The sequence below is a fragment of the Plectrocnemia conspersa genome, unplaced genomic scaffold (assembly GCF_051122295.1).
Source record: "Plectrocnemia conspersa isolate PC_06_02 unplaced genomic scaffold, ASM5112229v1 ptg000008l, whole genome shotgun sequence".
NCBI classification, from domain to species: domain Eukaryota; kingdom Metazoa; phylum Arthropoda; class Insecta; order Trichoptera; family Polycentropodidae; genus Plectrocnemia; species Plectrocnemia conspersa.
This window is the reverse complement of record NW_028277172.1, coordinates 6,315,355-6,334,519: the sequence shown is the minus strand read 5'-3', so window position 1 is coordinate 6,334,519 and position 19,165 is coordinate 6,315,355. Positions and strand designations below refer to the sequence as shown.

General features: G+C 31.0%; 1 non-coding gene across 1 annotated transcript; it reads left to right on the top strand.

Annotated features, from left to right (window-relative positions):
• Window positions 1–1,515: 1,515 nt before the first annotated feature.
• On the top strand, window positions 1,516–1,588 carry TRNAN-GUU (transfer RNA asparagine (anticodon GUU)). Its single transcript has one exon. It is a non-coding gene; the product is annotated as a tRNA-Asn (tRNA).
• The last annotated feature ends 17,577 nt before the right edge of the window (window positions 1,589–19,165 follow it).

Sequence of the window (19,165 nt, the reverse complement as noted above, 5' to 3'; positions counted from 1 at the left end):
TTTTTACAAAAATTTGCAGTAAAATATAATTTATTTTTTATTTGACAGTACATAGAAATATATAGAGGCAAACTTAATGCTATCTCAGTATTTTTTTAATAAATAAAATGCATGACGCAGGACTCATGCATGAGTTCAAGGCCACTAAACAATGTTCTTTCATGACTCATATACGAGTCCTCGGGCGTTAAGCTATTAATATCAAATTCCACAAGGATTTACATCAATATTTTGATGATATGCTTAGAATAGGACATCTAAGTATTTTACCATTGCAATGAAAGCTTTTTTTATTTATTTATTTTTAAAACGTTAATTTCAATAATATACATAATTTTCTAAACATATTAACTATATATGTATATATATTATACATATTACTGGTTTATAACCATTTTTATGTTTCTAATTCATTTTTGACTTTAATTAAATATAACGTTAGTAGTTATAATTGAAGAAAAAAGCTAAGAAAAACTTTCGCAGTTCAAGTGAAAGAAAAAGAAAAAATATGGAAAAAAATATTAAATTAAATGATAATTCAAATACATTTCTGAAAGCATTGATATTTTGTATTTAGCCTCTAAAGCAATATGTGCTTTGGTATTTTGTGCTTGTGTTTAAATTAAAATTTATTTTTATGGTAGATTAGTGGGTTATTCTGGTTTCGCGAAATATTTTTATTATATTTTTTTAGTATAAAAATGAGTGTTTTTTAATTGCTGGTATTAAAAGGCTAACATGCATTTTTTAAGACGAGTATAAAAATGCGTACTATAAATTATTTGTATATCTATTTTGAATGACTAATAATTAAGAAAAAAATAGTAATACTAGTGTTACTCCACACCGGTGAATCATATTTTAAAATGGTTGTAATAAATTGTTTATGGATTACAATTTTATTTTTGATTGTTAGCGCGCCCTTTTTATTAAGTATTGGTCTAAGGGCCGCAATGGTGGCTAGTAGAATAGCTATAGGCAAAATCTTTCGTGTAAACATTGAAAGGCAAATTTAACAATTTTTTATAACACTTTGGAATAACCTGAAGTGATTGTAATATAAATTTATTTGTAAAACCCCAAACGCGACATATACTCGTAATTGTATCCTCCAAGGAAAATCTTTAAATTTGTCAAACATGTTTTATTTATTTTAAAGATCTTATATTTCTTTGCATTTAATAATTTTCTTAAACTCATTTAGGACAAATGTATGCTTTATTTATCTCGTAGTTGACATTACAATGACCATTGTTATGACTACGAGATATATATTTAGTACACACAATTGTCTATAAAAGGGTTCTACATTATTCTCTGGTTATATCAATTGTGTTTACTTTCTAAAGTACCTTTTACCACTAGCAATTTTATTTATCATTAAGCATAATTTACTATTATTTTACAGAAAGAGCTAAATAATCGTTAAGATCGTAAAAACAATTTTAATAATCAACTATTAAAAAATCAGACACCAGTCATTCGCAATGTGTGATTTGTTCACTGCAGTCGCAAGCCTCCGTGGCGCAATGGCTAGCGCGTTCGGCTGTTAACCGAAAGGTTGGTGGTTCGAGTCCACCCGGTGGCGATTATTTTTTTTTTTTTATGTGAAAAATACATAGTATAAATGCTATTATAAAAATACTTAGGCGGGCAAAGTCGAAAGCGGATGCTTTTATCGGTCCTCTAATAATCGTCTCGGTCGATTCGGCGTAACTCTGCTTAGTGCGAGTACGAATATGATATTTCTTATTTGGATATAAGTCTATATAAGGTTACAAAAATAAGTTCTTAAATAAAATATTTAGTACAGAAGTGCCTATATTAGGTTGTCCAATTAATATTTTATACATGCGATATATGTTACGGGGAATATTTATTTTTCGGTGAAGTTATATTTTCACCAGTGAAGTCCAAATACATTTTACCATTAGATATATATTTCTACAGTATTAGCTACAGTCGCAAATATACTTCTCTAAAATATCTATGAAACTCAATTTGACAGTTGCGAAACGTTTGCTGTTCAAACCCAAACTTAAAGTTCTAAAACTATTTATAGTTTTATAAGCTGAAGAATAAGTACAGACAAACATCGTATCTCACATATTCCTCCATAGTTTGTCTGCATTTCGATATTACACTATGTTTTAAAAATATGATAGCTATCATTACAGCTATAACTATGAACTACTGATATGTGAGCATTGGTCAAAGTGTATTCAAACCAAATTTTGGTCAATAGGAGGGCGCAAAAACAATTATCACTTCTCAGAAGTCAAAAATTCACGTCAAAAGCAATAAAATCGTGTCGGCGCCGTCGCAGTGGGAACGCTCGGTAACGAGCGTTCCCACTGCGACGGCGACGGCGCGATTTTATTGCTTTTGACGTGAATTTTTGGCTTCTGAGAAGAGATAATTGTTTTTTGCGCTCTTCTATTGGTCAAAATTTGGTTTAGTGCTGCATATTTAAATAACATTTCTAGTAAGGCTTATAATACAAACATCTTGAAAAATCACACTAGGGCTTATTTTTAAAGTAGGGCATCTTAATCAAAGAAAGACTTTCTTATATTAAATACTATTGATTTTTAAAATATTCACTCAGCTTTTAAAGACATATTGCGGAAATAATTAAAAAATCGAAATAGCGTAGTCCGTAAAATCTCAGACTAGTAGCCCAGAGACAGTGGGTCCGAGCCACAGGAGCAGACTCGAATTTTTATTTATAAATTTGCTATAATTAAAAACCAGCACTAGCTTCTAAGTAACATTTATTGATTATTAATTATATTACACATAATAAAAAATTAAATCAGTCAAAATTAGCACTAACAGTATTAAAATATAATTTAATAAATCACTTAAAAATGTATTTTAAACAGATTTACAACATAATTTTAAATATTCTAAATTTAAAAATAAATAAAAATATTTTTTATATAAATTAATAAATGTATAAATAGCTTAATCTTTTTTTCTATTGGGTGGCAATTGATATAATCGGTTTTGAATAAATTATTAAGAAAGAACTATAAGTCTTTTCGTATTTTTTTGTAATTCATATTAAAGTAAATATTCGGAAAAACCATATCTTAAAAATAACTTTATTCAGATATGCCACACGTCTGACGAATCTTTGGCTGTAATAAATGAAATGTTTACAGAAAAACTCATTACGAGTCGAGGTGATATTCCATGGCCTCCCAGGAGTCCTAACTTTTTTCTGTGGATATTTAAAGATTCAAGTTCAAACCAGCTATGATAGTCGAATTGAAAGAGAGTATTCTAAAACAAATGCTATTTCACGCGCAATGTGGCAGCGAGTTTTCACAAATTTTAGGTCCAGATTAGAACAATTTTTGCAACGCGATAGTGCACTCCTGTTTAATGATATTTTTAAGATATTATTTTTCTGAATGTTGAATTTAATATGAATTAAAAAAAATTGCTAAGATCGATAGTTTTTTTTTAATAATTTATTCTAAGCCGTTCATATTAATGACCCATCTTGTACCACACAAATTTAACTACTCAAACAAAAGTCTCTTAAATTTGCTCATTACTATAGATTGCCATAATATCCAATCGTAGCTCTTAATAAAATATTTCATTCTATAAAATTTATTTTCTACGTCCATCAATAAACCTGTTAAGCACTTTATTCAAGAATTGAGACTGGCGGTTGTTCCATAAGAACTGACGGTCGTTAAAAGGAACAAACTACGCCAACTCGTTTTGGTCTTGTTCGCATGGAGCGGAGATTTGTTTGGTCTTAAGGCTTTATCGACGCCCCGATTGCTTGTTCGACGGGCTAATTTAGGCACCCGTCTTAATTGAGTTTCGCCCAAATGGAGGGGCGATCCTCTGAAGCGCTGGAAATCAACGACCGAAACAAAAATCGACGCAAAGTCGTCATAAAACGACCCAACGGACAGCCCGTTTCAAATCTGGAAATGGCAAGGAAGGAGGCTCATTAATAAGCAGAAAAAAAGGACATAGCAAAAGTGAGATTAGACATATCGATGATTTTTATTTCTCGAGAAATTAGGATTCTTGACTTCACTTCTCAAATTTCTCGGGAATTCTCGAGAATTTTTTTATAAATGAATGTTTGTAATACAGATAACGAAAAAGAAAAGTAGTGCTAAATCGTTTTGGATTTTCACGATTCCCATGCTTATTTTGTTCATATTGGAGCGGGTTTTTAGATCACCAAAGCAATAATAAAACCGCCGGCCGGTTAGAGTAATAAAAAATGTAAAAAAATTGTTGCTCATTCAATCTTTCGAGAAAGTATGCATATTATGTAACATCTGCCATAAACACCTCTTTAAAAGCTTTTTTATCTTGGTATCTGCTTTTATTATTTAAGCAAAAATAGGTGTTAAAATTTTGTATATAATTTTTTACAAATAAGTATTTTTTTTATTTAATGAGTTGCCAATAACGAACAGGAATTTAATCACTAAAATCTTTTCGTAAACCTAACCATGAACGTGTAAGATCGCATATCACTACATATTTTTTTACAAAATTCTTGTTCCTATCACCACTTACATCAAACGCTTGCCATGTCTCATCATATCTCACATTATAGTATAGCCAAATTATTATATTAATTTTTTTTTTTACTTAATTTTTCGTTTCTTAATTTATTAATATTAAATTTAGTCGTTACACACCTGTAATACTCCTAGGTACAGATCGGTCGCACAATATCTACTAAGCCTTCCAGGAATTTGGTGAATTTCTCGCATGTGTGTATGCCTATGCGGTTGTTGTGATTCTCAAACCCTCGGCCCGGAGCGGGATGCCATGTCTCATTCAATATTCCTGTCACTATTCGGTGATTTCCAGACACTTTATTGTTTTTCGTTCCAGCGCACCCTCTTCCTCTCTCTCCTATACCTACAGAGGTCTGAAGCAGTGCCATGCCACTGGGACGTGTCACGTCCGCACTCTCAGCCCATACACTACTCCTTTTATGTCGGCAAATAAATACAGATTGAACACTTAAAGTATAAAGTGCTAGTTTTAAAGTGTTATGGCTTGTTAAGAATAACAAAATAAAGTTCTTCTTACTAAAGTATACTTTTAAATATTATTAATTATTAATCTTGCAATTTAAAAAAATACGTTATTAAGACAAATTTATAAAATAAAATAATTATATGTTTACTATTGTTTTTTACTAATAGATATTGATCATTCAGCAATTACAAACTAAATGTTATGGTGACAACACTACAAATTAAAAATGAGAATAAATTATATACCTTTCGCTTAAAGTCACTATTTGCATTATTAAATTTATAGTCGGTCGTACGTCTTGTAAGTTAAAGACTTATAAAGTCTCAGTTTTAATCTAAAGTCACGGGGTGAAGTCGTACGTAGACGTGCAGCGGACAAAGAAAGAGACTCCCACAAGCGGTCCTTTAATTATAAGCAGAATGAAGAAGATCTTGGCTTATTTACATAACAATTCAGCACACGTAATAATATTCTCGGGACGCTACTGTCTGATGGCTTGAACTTTTCCCGATGTAGCAACTACAAATTTCTCGTTAATGATACACCCGAAAATGTGTGTATGAAAAGCCTTTTCATTTGGCGCTTGCCTAATGCCTCGTTTGTGAATGGAATTGAATTTCCGCGAAAAAGTTTTTATTTATAAAAGTCTTCTATGAATAATATTATAAAATAAAAAATCAAAATTTGTGTGGATTTGCACAAAATAATATGCTATATGCATAATATGTGTTATCAATTCAAGTTATTTAGTAAACATATTGATTCGTTGCGATCTTGATGTTGTGTTTAAACTTTATAAAATCATACGTGCTTTGGAATTGTTGCAAAGAGTGGATTTTTAACTTCTCACATAGTACGGACACGATCGAACGTATATCCGTATCGTGTGTTTTATATCTAATAGTAGAGGGCGTAATCCCAGACTTTCTATCACTTAATTATGAATAATGATCAAGTGTATAGCTCTCGAACTGACTGTGTTAACGCAAATAGTGTATGGTAGCAATGTGAGAAATAATATGTTATTTTGAAAGTTTTAATTGTAAGATGAAAACTCAAACCTGTTATATCTTACGGGATGTTTTTAAGCATAACACATACAACGCCACTGAAATATATGTGTGTATATGGACATATTTATATAAACACACATAGTATTACAGATAGAGGAGGAATAAGAAAGTTTGCGCATGCCTTATAATAGCCATTACCATATTCCTTAAACCCGAAGACCCTTCCGATGTGGTGTTAACCATGTCAAATATCCATCTCTTTGTGTCACCGAGGGTGGTTAATGCTCTCAGGCATTAAGGCCAAATCCCATCTTCCCAATTTCCCTTTTGATACGGCGAAAGTTTTTGAGGCTATCCCCCGACCGCTCGCCTACATAAATGTGAACGAATGGCAACGTCAAGTCTTCGACGGGATTAAGGGTCACAATTCAGGATTCGGAAATATTTATACAAAGATATTACGATTTATGACTTGACGTAATTTATCGACGCCACTTTTGTTTGAGGATCAGACCTAAAAGCGCGCCCTGGCACACGTACGCATGATACTTAGCGTTTACTAATACATATATTATATAAGTGGTTGCTAAACTTTTAGGCACTATTAAAAGTAATTAATTATAATATTTATGAGTTTTCATTTGTTCGAATCGAACACATTTTAGAATTAAACATATTTTTTAGATGCTCTTAATATCATATACAAAATAAAAAAGTGTTTTAATTTCGTATCGCATGTGTCAAATTATGTCATTTGTACATAACAGAGAACCTTCCATCGTTTGCGATTTGTTAGCCCGTGTAACACTCACTCTCTCGGTACGGTTCTCATCGTGTCGCGCCTGGTGGTGGCGTCATTTATCAAAAAAGAGCAGGTATCGCCACTTTTTCTCCATCTCCCCAGACGTCGCCGAGATAGAGGAATAATTCCCGAAAGCATTATTCAAATATGCGGGCGAAGCGGAGGTAATCAATTCCGATGTGCGGGGGAGGAAGAAAACTTTTTCCCACTCTGCACCGGTGTCCATTTCTTCCCTCTCGGTTTGTTGTCATGCAAATTTTCATAAATTGCATTATGATGGGAAAGTGGCTGTGTGTACCCGAGGGGTCCGGGACTCTTTGGTGTACCGCGAGACCCGCTGCTCGTCGTCGCTATGTTTGCCCTAGCTTGATGGATTGGAGCTGGAATTGAATATTTTAACAATTAATAACCGAAAGAGCTTATGATTGCCTTTCTTGTGTTATGAAAGCACTGGGTTTCCTTTGTAAAGTTAAGGGTATTTGTAAGTTTGCTAAAAATGTATCCTAAGACGAAAAAGAGAATGATATAATACTTAGAGAGACAATGTCAGCGCTAAGTGATTCTTATTCTTCTTTGTTGACGAATGTCCGCTGAGCATTCCTAACTCAAGCTCAACTCAATAATTGATTTACTTATACCTATGCAAGAAAATGTTATTGTTACTTATCTCAATCAATATTATGTGCAGACTTGCTGAGAGCGAACATGGGTCCAAGGAAAACAATGATTTTAGGCCTCATGACAAAAATAGCATTTTATATATACTCATTATATTTACTTGATAATTAGTCGTGTTTTTTGCTGCTCAGTGTTGCCATATAATGAATTTCCAGTCCAGGTCAAAAGCAATAAAATCGTACCATTGCGGTGAAAACGATCGATTGTCAAGCGTTTATAAAGGATGTCTCAAAATGAACGCAAGATTTGAGTTTGCCGTCACTTGTGTTACTAAAAATAAATATTAATCATAAATATTCCTATCTTATGTACTTTATGATTCAATAAAAAAATAATCTAAAGACTAAAAAATGTGTTTTCTATTAAATTCAAATCTTGCGTTAATTTTGGGACACCCTTTTAATTTGGGACTTTATTATTATTTATCCTTACCAATATTACTGATATGAGAATATTGATCGAAGTATATTTAAACCGAATTATGGTCAATAGGAGAGCGCAAAAACAATTATGACTTCTCAGAAGTCAAAAATTCACGTCAAAAGCAGTAAAATCATGCTGGCGCCGTTGCAGTGGGAACGCCCGTAACTGAGCGTTCTCACTGCAATCGAAATTAAGAAATATTTTTTAATGAATTCATGCAACTTGAACCAAATAAAATTAATTCAGTAAATATAAAGTAACTTATCTCTTTGTTATGCTTCTACTTTTTCTTGTTTGTTTTTCTAAAATTTAATAATAAATATTTTTAGGGTACTTATTTTATTTTTCTAAATGTATACGTTTTATATTTATTATTCAAATGTATAAAATTCTAGTCGCAGAATAAATAATTTCTTATTCATTCGGAATTACGTCATTAAAAAAAAAATAAAGTTAATTGTTGAAAAAATCATGGAATACAACATTTTGTGTATAGTGGTCCGTGAGATTCAAAATGTTGACTACTGCAAATGTATAACATTTATCAATAATTTTTTTTAGTATAAAATAGTTTTAAAAACACTTAAAATCAGGAATCAATACAATTTTGAGAATGCTACAGAAATACTATATTTTTTCTTATTCTTAAATGAGATTTTTTATGTGTATCATTTATATCAAATAAATATTAATTATTATAAATGAAATCTAAATATTTGATTATTTATAAATATTTTTTTCGCTCTCTCATTATTTTTAACTTCTATAATCATTTAAAAAAATCTATACCAGTATTTTACCCGATATTTTATCATTAAATTTTCAGAATAATGTAATACCTGTATTAAAAATATTCTGTGTGTGCCTGTTAATAAAGTAAGATCATTTCTTAAAATGATCAATAGATTATTTGGGCCCCAATAAATAATTTAAATATTAAACTCATTATTGATTTTATTTTGCACTAATGATTAAAAATAATTTTTATTCACAATTATCTATTGAATCGTTTTAAACGATAACTATTTGATTTGATTTATTAGAGCAGCGTTTCTTAACCTGTTTTGGCTCGCGTTCCACTTGATAGTACATCACGCTTAATTGTACCACTTCGTAAAAATGATTGTACTTCGAGAAATTTGTTATTCTAATTGCATTATAAATTTTATAGGGTGACTATATTTCCCAGAACTAAATTTATTTAAGTTAAAAAAAATACCAAAGGTTTTATTTTTTCTGATAGCAATGAGACATTTGAACTTAACATATCACAATGTTTTTTTTTAAATAAAAGGTGCCAAGGCTCATTTCTTGTCGAAATTCAAAACCAGGACATTTAAGGAAGTATTTTTTTAACAACTAATTTTTATTAAAAAAAAATACATGAAATTAAATTAAATTACTTGTATAAAAAAATGAAATGCGCCGCAGGCAATTTTTTCCAAAAATTACTGATATTAATAGAAAATATATGTATATAAAACTAATTAAACACGGTAATCGTGAAAATTTTTCTGATAAAAACGAGATAATAAACACTTTCATTTTTACAAATGTACAGCATCGCCACAGGCGAAATTTTGGTTTTAAATATAATAATATTAATGAAATTGTATTTAAAAATATTTTTATTACCGAAATTTTCTATTTATTATCAAAAATAATAGTTATGAAAGTGTTGCTTAAGATTATAAATACATTGTTATCAAGTTATAAGTTTAATTTTTAAACAACTTTTACGGAAATATAAGCACAATAATATAAGCAAAATAAATTTAATGAGATCCTTGTGCTTGTTTCGAAGAACATAATTTTTTGAAATTTGGTTCAAAAGATGTGAAATATGCCCTTAAATCTACACCTGCGTCCAATTTGCTTCGACACTTATTTTTTTAAGAAACATATGAAGGAATAGCTCTTTCTACTAATTCCGTACTAGTGAACAGTAATAAGAATTTGAGAGCTTTTTCAGAAAGTTCTTCATATTCTTTATCGATGCTTAACCAAAAATTAATTAGATTGTTTCGTTCGAATTTTACTTGTATAGTATTGTCACTTGATAAGTCAATTAAATTTTTTTTATCTTTTATTGATAAGCGATGAAGCTTTTTCTAAATTTTCTGCATAGAAGGGGTTTGAAATCCAATTATTATCTTTGTTTTCGAGTTTTGGAAAATAATCCATGAAAGACGATTTTAATCCTGTTAAATGAACTATTATATGTTTTCGTAAATCTTGAGACAAGCTAACCTTATTTTCAACCAAAAAAGTATGTAGAGTTTCGAATACTTTCGGTTGATTGTTTCCGATACACTGTTTCCAAAAATCTAATTTCTTAATCATACTTTCAATTTTATCATTAACATTAAAGATCGTCATCGAGCTTTTCTGTAAAATTACATTTAGAAAAAATACAATTGTTTAAATTATATTTTTATGACTGATTTTGTTTTACTTTTTGTGTCCGCCATTACTGTTTATTTTTCGCGTACCACCGGTGGAACACGTACCACAGGTTGGGAACCGCTGTATTGGAGAGACGATTTTTAGTAAATTATATATGGTTTGTTAGCATACAATTCGATTATGTCATGTAGTTTAATTATATATGCAATAAGAAATATTATGGGTCTAGTATTACGATAAATTTATTATCCTCTCATCTCATTTAATTTGTCTTTATTATTATAATAAATAGCTTTGCTAGAAAATTAAAGCTTAAATCTTGACTCATTTTACACAATATTATTACGTTTAGTTTACTGATATTTCACGACAAAGAATAAGGTTTCGCAGAATACACATTTTTCCACCGCCATAACGAGTTCGACGTCGGCTGATGATGAAAAAGTGGGCACAAAGGAAGCCGTCTGCGGAGCCAGGTTCTGGCTGTTGTTCGTAAATTGGTTTGGCACAATGAGAGCTCGCCTCGGGCGGTGAAGAGGTTAAAAAATGTATTGGCGGGACACAAACTCGGTGGCTGCACTCGCTCCTTTCAATTTCACCCCCGCTCTGAGGCCAACCGCTTACTGATTTTTTCTTCTTATCCACAGTCTAACAAAATTTCTTCAATATTGCACTAGAACGCGAAAAAATGCCAACGACAGTCGGGAGGGAAAGAATCTAAGGGACAATGAGGCATTTTCACTTATTTCAAATCTATAAATCAATTCTGAATAATAAAATTAAATTATACGAACCGAACCAGCTCCTCGTAGCTGACATTAAATATATCAATGTGCAGTGCAAGCGTATTAAGAACTCAGATGGGCCAGGGCGTCACACTAGTACCTCTTTTTACGTAATTCCGCATGAGTAAGAAATAACTCATTCTGCAATTAAAATTTAATACATTAAACTTCGTTGTCACTATCTTAAACATATCTCAAATTAGCATTATTTTCGCCTCTTATGGTTTTAACCCGCAGATGACCGAAATTTAATATTTAAGTTAAGTTTTGATGAAAGAAGTAAACCACTGATATGATTAATTATTTTTTTATTGTTTTTCACATCTTATTCGGATCTATCGACTTTTCATACATTTTTTTTAAAGCTATTCCTAATGCTTTAAATATATTTTCTATTTTTCATTTAAAACTTAATATTCTACTCGTTTTCTTTTCATTATTTTTAATATTTTATATGATGAATCTCTTCTCTTAAAGGATTTTTAACGTCATTATTAAACCACGGTTTTTATTTCACTATTTACAATATTCTATTGCTATTCTTGATTTTTTTTAAATACCTTATTATTTTTTTACTGTAATTATATCATGTTTGTTTATATTAGTATATATATAATAAAATGATCAGTAATTCATTAAGCTATTTTTACTTTACATTGTGCTTTTTTACTATTGGTAAAAGTTAATCTATTATTGTGCTTGAGTTATTATTTCTCTTTGTATATTCGTTAACCTATTTTCGTAATCCAAATAAATTTGCCCATTTTTTATTTTTAAAATATAAAATTCCTCAGATTTGTTTCAATTAAAATTTCAATATCCAATTAAAATTTTATGAATAATTTTATCAGAACTGCTGATGTCTTCTGTGACAATCTCTCTCCTTTCGTGAACAAGTGTAGCATATTTGCTAGTTCTAAACAGCTCTGGCAAATCATAGATAAGGATGTTTGCGAACACACACACTAAATGTGTTTATGTCTGAAGAGGAATAGTCCAGATTACCATTCAAGTGAATGGTAACCAAAGAGCTTAAAAACAATGCGCAGGCAATAATGCATTGTCTAGCGCGTGTCCTTCCCAAACAAAGGGTAGTTTTTGACAGTGCTTATTGCCAATAGTGTAGTAGGCCCAAGGCGTCACCCTGGTACTTCTTTTTGAGACAGGATGCCACCTTGATACTTTAATTACAATGGAATTTATTTTTCTGTTACATTTAAAAAATATTTTAAAACAATATATATTTTTTGTTAATTTTTTAAGCAAACATTGTAAGCGCAAAGATATTATTAAAATGCAAAAAATATTCATATTGCATAAAAAAAGCTGACAAACTCTCGTTCTGACATTTGGCAACTATAACCGATTAGAAAAAGAATATGGCAGTGATATGCTTGACGATGTATTTTCTCTTGTATAAAAATATAATTATTACTTTGTTAAATTTATACATAGAGACCGTAAAATGTCACTAGAAATTTCATTCAAGCGCGAAACAAAACAATAAAACATAACTTAATCTAGCATTATACTCGCCTCTTCTGATTTTAAACTGCAGATGATCATAATTTAATATTTAAAGTATTTCTTTATGCAAGAAGCAAGTTATTGATAAAATAATTTAATTTGGCAATATTAGTTTGAAATCTGGAACATAATTTTTTAACACTTAATCGACGCGTCATTTTTTGTCGCGTGATTTTCGCACAACACAGAGCTACATCAATAAAATTATTTTATCAATGGCTTCTTGCATGAAAAATTAATTTAAATATTAAATTTTGGTCATCTGAAGTTTAAAATCAGAATATGCGAAAATAATAGGCCAGTTTAAAATATGTTTAAGATATGTCGTAGCCTTGACCATGAATATTTTCGATGGTTGAGCCATTTTAATACTTTCATTTGGCATACAATCCACAAATATAGAAAAATACAAAGCATATAACCAACTCGTCTATGGCTGTTGCCATTCTGCTCCCTAATACGCTATCAATGTACATTGATTTAATGTCAGCTGCGAGGAGTTGGTCCAGGTTAATTTTTTTTGTGTATTGTAATAAAACAAAGTAATGTTTTTTTACCACCGTAATGAATTGGAGTTACCTATTACGATGGTCTCAATTTAATTTAAATAAATAAATATGATATGTGTATATACGTTTTTGTGAGATGGAATCGGAGCGCGTGTCGGAGGGTCAGTCGGTGCTGCGTTTAATGTAGGATTTTTCACTTTTTCCCATGTCGAGATTTTCAATTTTCCACGGCAGTTATTGAGTCTGGCCGGAAAAGGCTGGGTTCCGTCTTTGAGAGCCTCGGCCCTATGAATTATGCACATTTTAATTTCGCTGATGGAAAATCATGGAGCGGAGCAGCCAGCCCCTGTTCCCTCTCTCTCTCTCCCTCTCTCTCTCTTTCTCTTCGTCTGGCAGTGTTTATCAACTAAATTACTCGACTTAATCTTACGCGATGTATTTATAAACGTATTATATTATGGAGACGTACAAGAAACGGGTCGAACACGCTGTATATACCGAGATACACTCAAATAGTATACTGTAAACGTTGGGTTAAGAAACTAAGACGTAATAGGGATGAAGCTGTTAATAAAACAGCAGTTGACAGAATTTACAGATAACTAGTATCGCACACTAGTTAAAATGTATTACTTATGGAAAAGACATACAGTAAAACTCTGCTAATTCAAAACTTTAAACGTGTTTATTTTTAGAAATAACTGCATTGATAAATATACTACTTATTTTTTTTTTATAAAATACTCATTTTAGAGTAAAAAATCGATACATTAAGAACAGTATAGATACGTATTTTTTTCATAGTCTTTTCTGCGTCATGTTGTTTGTAATTTTCTTCTATAAAATGATTTGTAGCTGGACCATTTTTGACTTGAAGTAAAAAGCGGCTTCCATAATTTTAGAGTTGATTTCTGACTCGTATAAGTTTCAGATGTGTATTCCAAAAGTGTCGTAAGTAGGTATGTTTGCGCTTATACTCTTCTAGAGATGAATGGCGCTTTTGCTTATTTTACTCTTCTCAGACGTTCCAAATCATAATTTATTGTACTTCTGTGAATATTATTTTTCATGTATTGTTTTTTCTTTGCACCCTCCACATGTATTAAAATAAATAAATGTGTATCTCCATTGACTATTCCTTGTTTAGATCTACTTTAAAAACGTATTTTCAAGTGGTCCTACACCGTCCAAATCTTTGGTAGTCATGTGCGCTTGTTTATCGTCGGCGTGACAAATAAACTTGTTCCGCAAGTTGTAAATACTTACAGCATTAATTTATATGATTTCAAAAAAAATAGTTCCACGCTTAATGAGTGGTCCTGATAATATAAAAAAATTATTTAAACTTTACTAAAAGATTATATCAGTTAATTTACAATTTTCCATAACGAGTTTCTTAAAAATATTATACATAATCGAATCAGTTCTTTATTAATACATTTTTATTATTGCCCATTTTTCATCCCATCCTTAACCTTTAATTTAACTGGCAGCCCTCAGCCTTTGCCCCAGTTAACATTTAACCTTTATACCAAAAAAGGGAAAATAACCTTTTTTTTGAACTTCTTAATATGTTATACTCAATTTCTAGACCGGGATCGACTGGTGAGTCTGTTTATTTTTGTTGTGTAACAGTTTAACCTTAAAATATTTACTTACATTTTTATTTATTTTATATTTTTATATTTAAATTAATATTATAAAATCCATTTCGTCATCAGACAACAGTGGGACACGAAAAACGCCCGTGGCGGTGAAACACATTTTTTTCGTGCGAAACGGATACAGCTGTATAATTTTTCATGCGAAATTTTCGCCGGGGGAGACAAAACTTTTGCATTAGTACAAAAGATGGAAAAACCGTGAGGCGAAACTCGCAAAACAACCCCAAATGTCCTTTGGCTTCTGTTACACAGGTAAAAGCATCAGTGAAGCTTTTAAAACTGGACCTCATATAAAATTGAATTTGAATTTTATTTTAATGCTTGCGTATTAATAAATACTTTAAATAAGTCCATTACATTTTTCGTTTATTAAAGTGTTCAATGTTCTGACCAATGTACGCTCGCTCCCGCTCGCTCGCACCTAACCTATGTAGCGGTTTTGGTGCAAGCGAGATTGCAAGCGAGAAATTATTTTTTAATTTATTCTTATATATAATTTATGGGAATGTATGAAGTTAAAAAATATATTTCCGGTATAATAATAAAATACATTGCATCAATTTGCAATATAACATTAATTTGCATTAAAAAATAAAAATGTAAATAATTATCGTTATTAAATAAATCATCGGTGATCAATTAAAAAAACGGTAAATTTTCCATTCGGCGAATTTATCAGTCTTGAAATTTACCAGAGCCCTAATAAAGTTGCTACTTTTTCAAATAACTTTAATGCCTAAATAAACTTTTTTATTACCTTAAAGTAATTTTCTAAGAATTTAAACTATTAACGAACACTTAGGCTTTCGAGTAGACCTCTTGACGACACATTTACTTAATAGTTAATTTTGAAATGAAAAAGATTACGGACCATTTTTAATGTACCTTAAAATGTAACCGCTAATGTCACACATATATTAAATTTAAATAATCGTATGTAAGCAAGTTAGTTTTTACAGAAAAATCAATCTCTTATGTGTAGGCTTTGATCATCCCAGACAACACGCGCTTTTTTAATACATTGCTAGTATTTTTGTTAGAAATTATTAATAATAAATATCTTAGAACGTCTTAGAACGCCCTAATTAATCAACCCCATAGTATAAATCTAATTTTGGCAAAGGTCTATTAGTGGAGATTGGCTATGGATAGGGGCAATCCGCGGGGGTCGAACCGGTCGTTGGTAATTAGCGGTGCGCGTTTGACTGGCAAAGCCGATTGGGACAATTGATTTGGTCAGTCCGTCCTAATGACCCTCTTCCAGAGAGGGGCTCAGCCCCTTCGTCAGGACTGTCTGCGCTAATTTGGTCCCGGGAGTGCATCCATACAACACCCACGCCAAATTAGGCTGTTTCTCTGTTGTCCGAATGCGCCAGTTTATTTTTATTCGGGCATAAGATGAGATTAAATCGAATCTTCTCAGGGAGTACTTAAGTTCGTTAAACGTACTTTCAATTACATGACTGCTAAAAAAATATGACTTCAATCTATATTTGATTAATGCGATACAACGATGCGAAGCAAGTGTAAGATTCGAAAATATCTTTCCTATTTATAGGACTGGTGTGTGACTTTTTAAAAAATAATAAAATAATCGGAACAAACGGGTATTTGTACACATTCGTCTGATTGATTTTTATTAGTATTCGTATATAGCACAATAAAGGATCAGCATATAAAGTATTTTTAGAAGTACCTGAATTTAAGAAGGATTCTTTAAACGATTATTTTTGCTTAAAACGAGAAATATTTATAAATAGTAGATGGATAGTTGCTATGCTATTTTATTATATTTCATAAAAAATATTATAAAGATGACAATAATTACTACATCTTCAAAGAAAATTTTTGTACTCTGGATTCCTAATTTTTTTCAAAAAATTCGCAGATATGTATTAACATTTAATAATATATCACAGCATAAACTTAGCATAAAGCATTTAGTTTGACTTTGAATGAATGGACATTATTTTTTTTTAAATAATAATATATTCAATAACGGTAATATCGGTATTAACTATTTTTTCTCTTGGTTATACCGGTATTGAAAATTCCAATATCATTGCAAACCATAATTGCAAACAGCTTCACAGTGGTTTTATTATTTTAATTTAATAAATAAATACTGAAACTATATTTAAAATCCAATTTTCGTTGATTACGTTTTTATTGAGGTGGAGCTTTTTATAATTGATATTAACGTAATCGCCACAATCTCTAATTACATATTTAAGCTTTAAGTCGAAAATATCGTTTTAATCTACGATTAGAGATTAAAAATTTGTTTTATTAAAACATTTTCTTGTTAAACCGATGTATATATATGGACAGGTAAAAATCATAAACTCTTAAAAAACAAATAATAAATTAATTTAATAAATAAATACTGAAACTCTAATAAAAAAATCTTATTTAATGATATTTATGATATTTAAAACTCTAAAAAGTTGAGCGACCGGTATTCGTACACTTGCTAGATGTGGTATTCGCGATAGTGAAGGACCGACAGAAATGTTATTGAGGCAACAATTTTAATTATCTGTTCTAAAGGCAAAAATTTAGACTGACGTGTCTTTTAACTTTAAAAGATTGCAATTTGAGATAAAACTTGCTTTCGTATTGACCATGAATAAATCTCAGAGATAATCTCTAGTCGTTGTTAAAGTAAATTTAAAAGCACTTCACTTGCTCTGGTCTCGAGTGAGTAAAGGAACAAAAAAACATTGTTATTAATGATGAATTACAATAGCAAGTTATATTGTGAACTGATTAACAAATATAATTTGTATTATTTAAAAGCATTATGGTCCTTTAAATCCCAGTTTACAGGTACAAAGTGTCTGAACAACACCAAATATTTCCGCTTATTACTTATATTATAAAAATAAGTAAAATATTTTTTTAATGATTTGTCAAAGCAGTGTTGTAATGTAATTTACTCATAGCAATAAATTTAAAATACATAAAAACGACCTAATTTAAATTTTACACGATTTTCTTTTTTCCCAAATTAATGTTATCATGGTTTTTAAATAATCAAATAACTTCTAAAATCTAGCATTGTATTTTAAAATAGTTGTATAGCTAGTTAATAATATGTATATATCAGTTTCCGTTGATTTTTCAACGGCTTCTGCGCTAGATAATTAATAAAAACATAACAAATGGACCGTCGCAGAAAAGAAGCGTCTCTGGGTCAATCCCGGGTCGGTTCCGGACAAAAATAATGGGACCGTTTTATGTAAATAATGATAGCAACTTCCAATTAGTACGAGTGCTCGTTTCTTTTAATATTCTTTTCTCGGCCTACCTGTTTCGATGGCCGGTCCAGATTAAAAGAAAACACCCGGGGTTAATTCCGAACGATTTGAGGGAGAAAAAGCGGCCCTTTTAAAAAGATAACCCGACACTACACGAAGGACGAGAAACAATTTGTTCTATATAAATAAAAGGGGAGGATCGTAGTATATTTATATGTATATATGTTGTCTTTCGCGTTCTACAACACGTGCCCCTTTATCTTGTTTACATGTAAAATATACGATCCGGCGATAGACAAACATAATATCAATCGTCGATTTGTTGTTGTTAATTTATTTTGTAATGTATGTGTACAACATTTTTTTGCCGATATTTCCAGAAAAACGGAAAAAATTTTATTAGATTATTGGTAGTAGTTATATAAAGTATAGCAATAAAAATATTCATTTTATCAGAGCGAGTGATAAATAATTTGTGTTATTCAATTAAAACACTGTCGCACAAAGCTCTCATACGCTTATTATAAAAGTAAAAAAAAAACATATTTTTGCATTCACAAAGAGCGCTAATGAATGAGAAAAATGATGTTGCATTCGTAATGAAAGGGTGCAGGTATACAACACACATCCTCTCTGATTAACGACCGAGCTAGATATCTGTTCTCTCCGGTGAAATGGTACACTGGTGGTGAAAATTTCAATATCCGTGAAAGCATATAACTCTTGTATATCCGTTTGAAGCAAGCAAATCCGTAAACGGTTCATCCATTATGGAAGAGTGTCTATATCTCTCTCTCTCTCTCCGTACAAAGGACGCCGGTGGTCATGACAATCGCCTTAATGGGACGTATCGCTTCAACGTTCACATTTTACTCCTTGGTCCACGCCTCACAAACAACAATACGTCGTTAATTTTATACGAGCCGATTTGGCGGCGTAAACAGTATGGTTATGTCAGGAGGTTGCGTGGGAAATGGTTCGATTAGGATGGCGCTAGATGGACGAGCTTGTTTGTTTACTGGGAGCTTTGTGAATTATATAAACCATGCAGCAAAGCAAGCTTT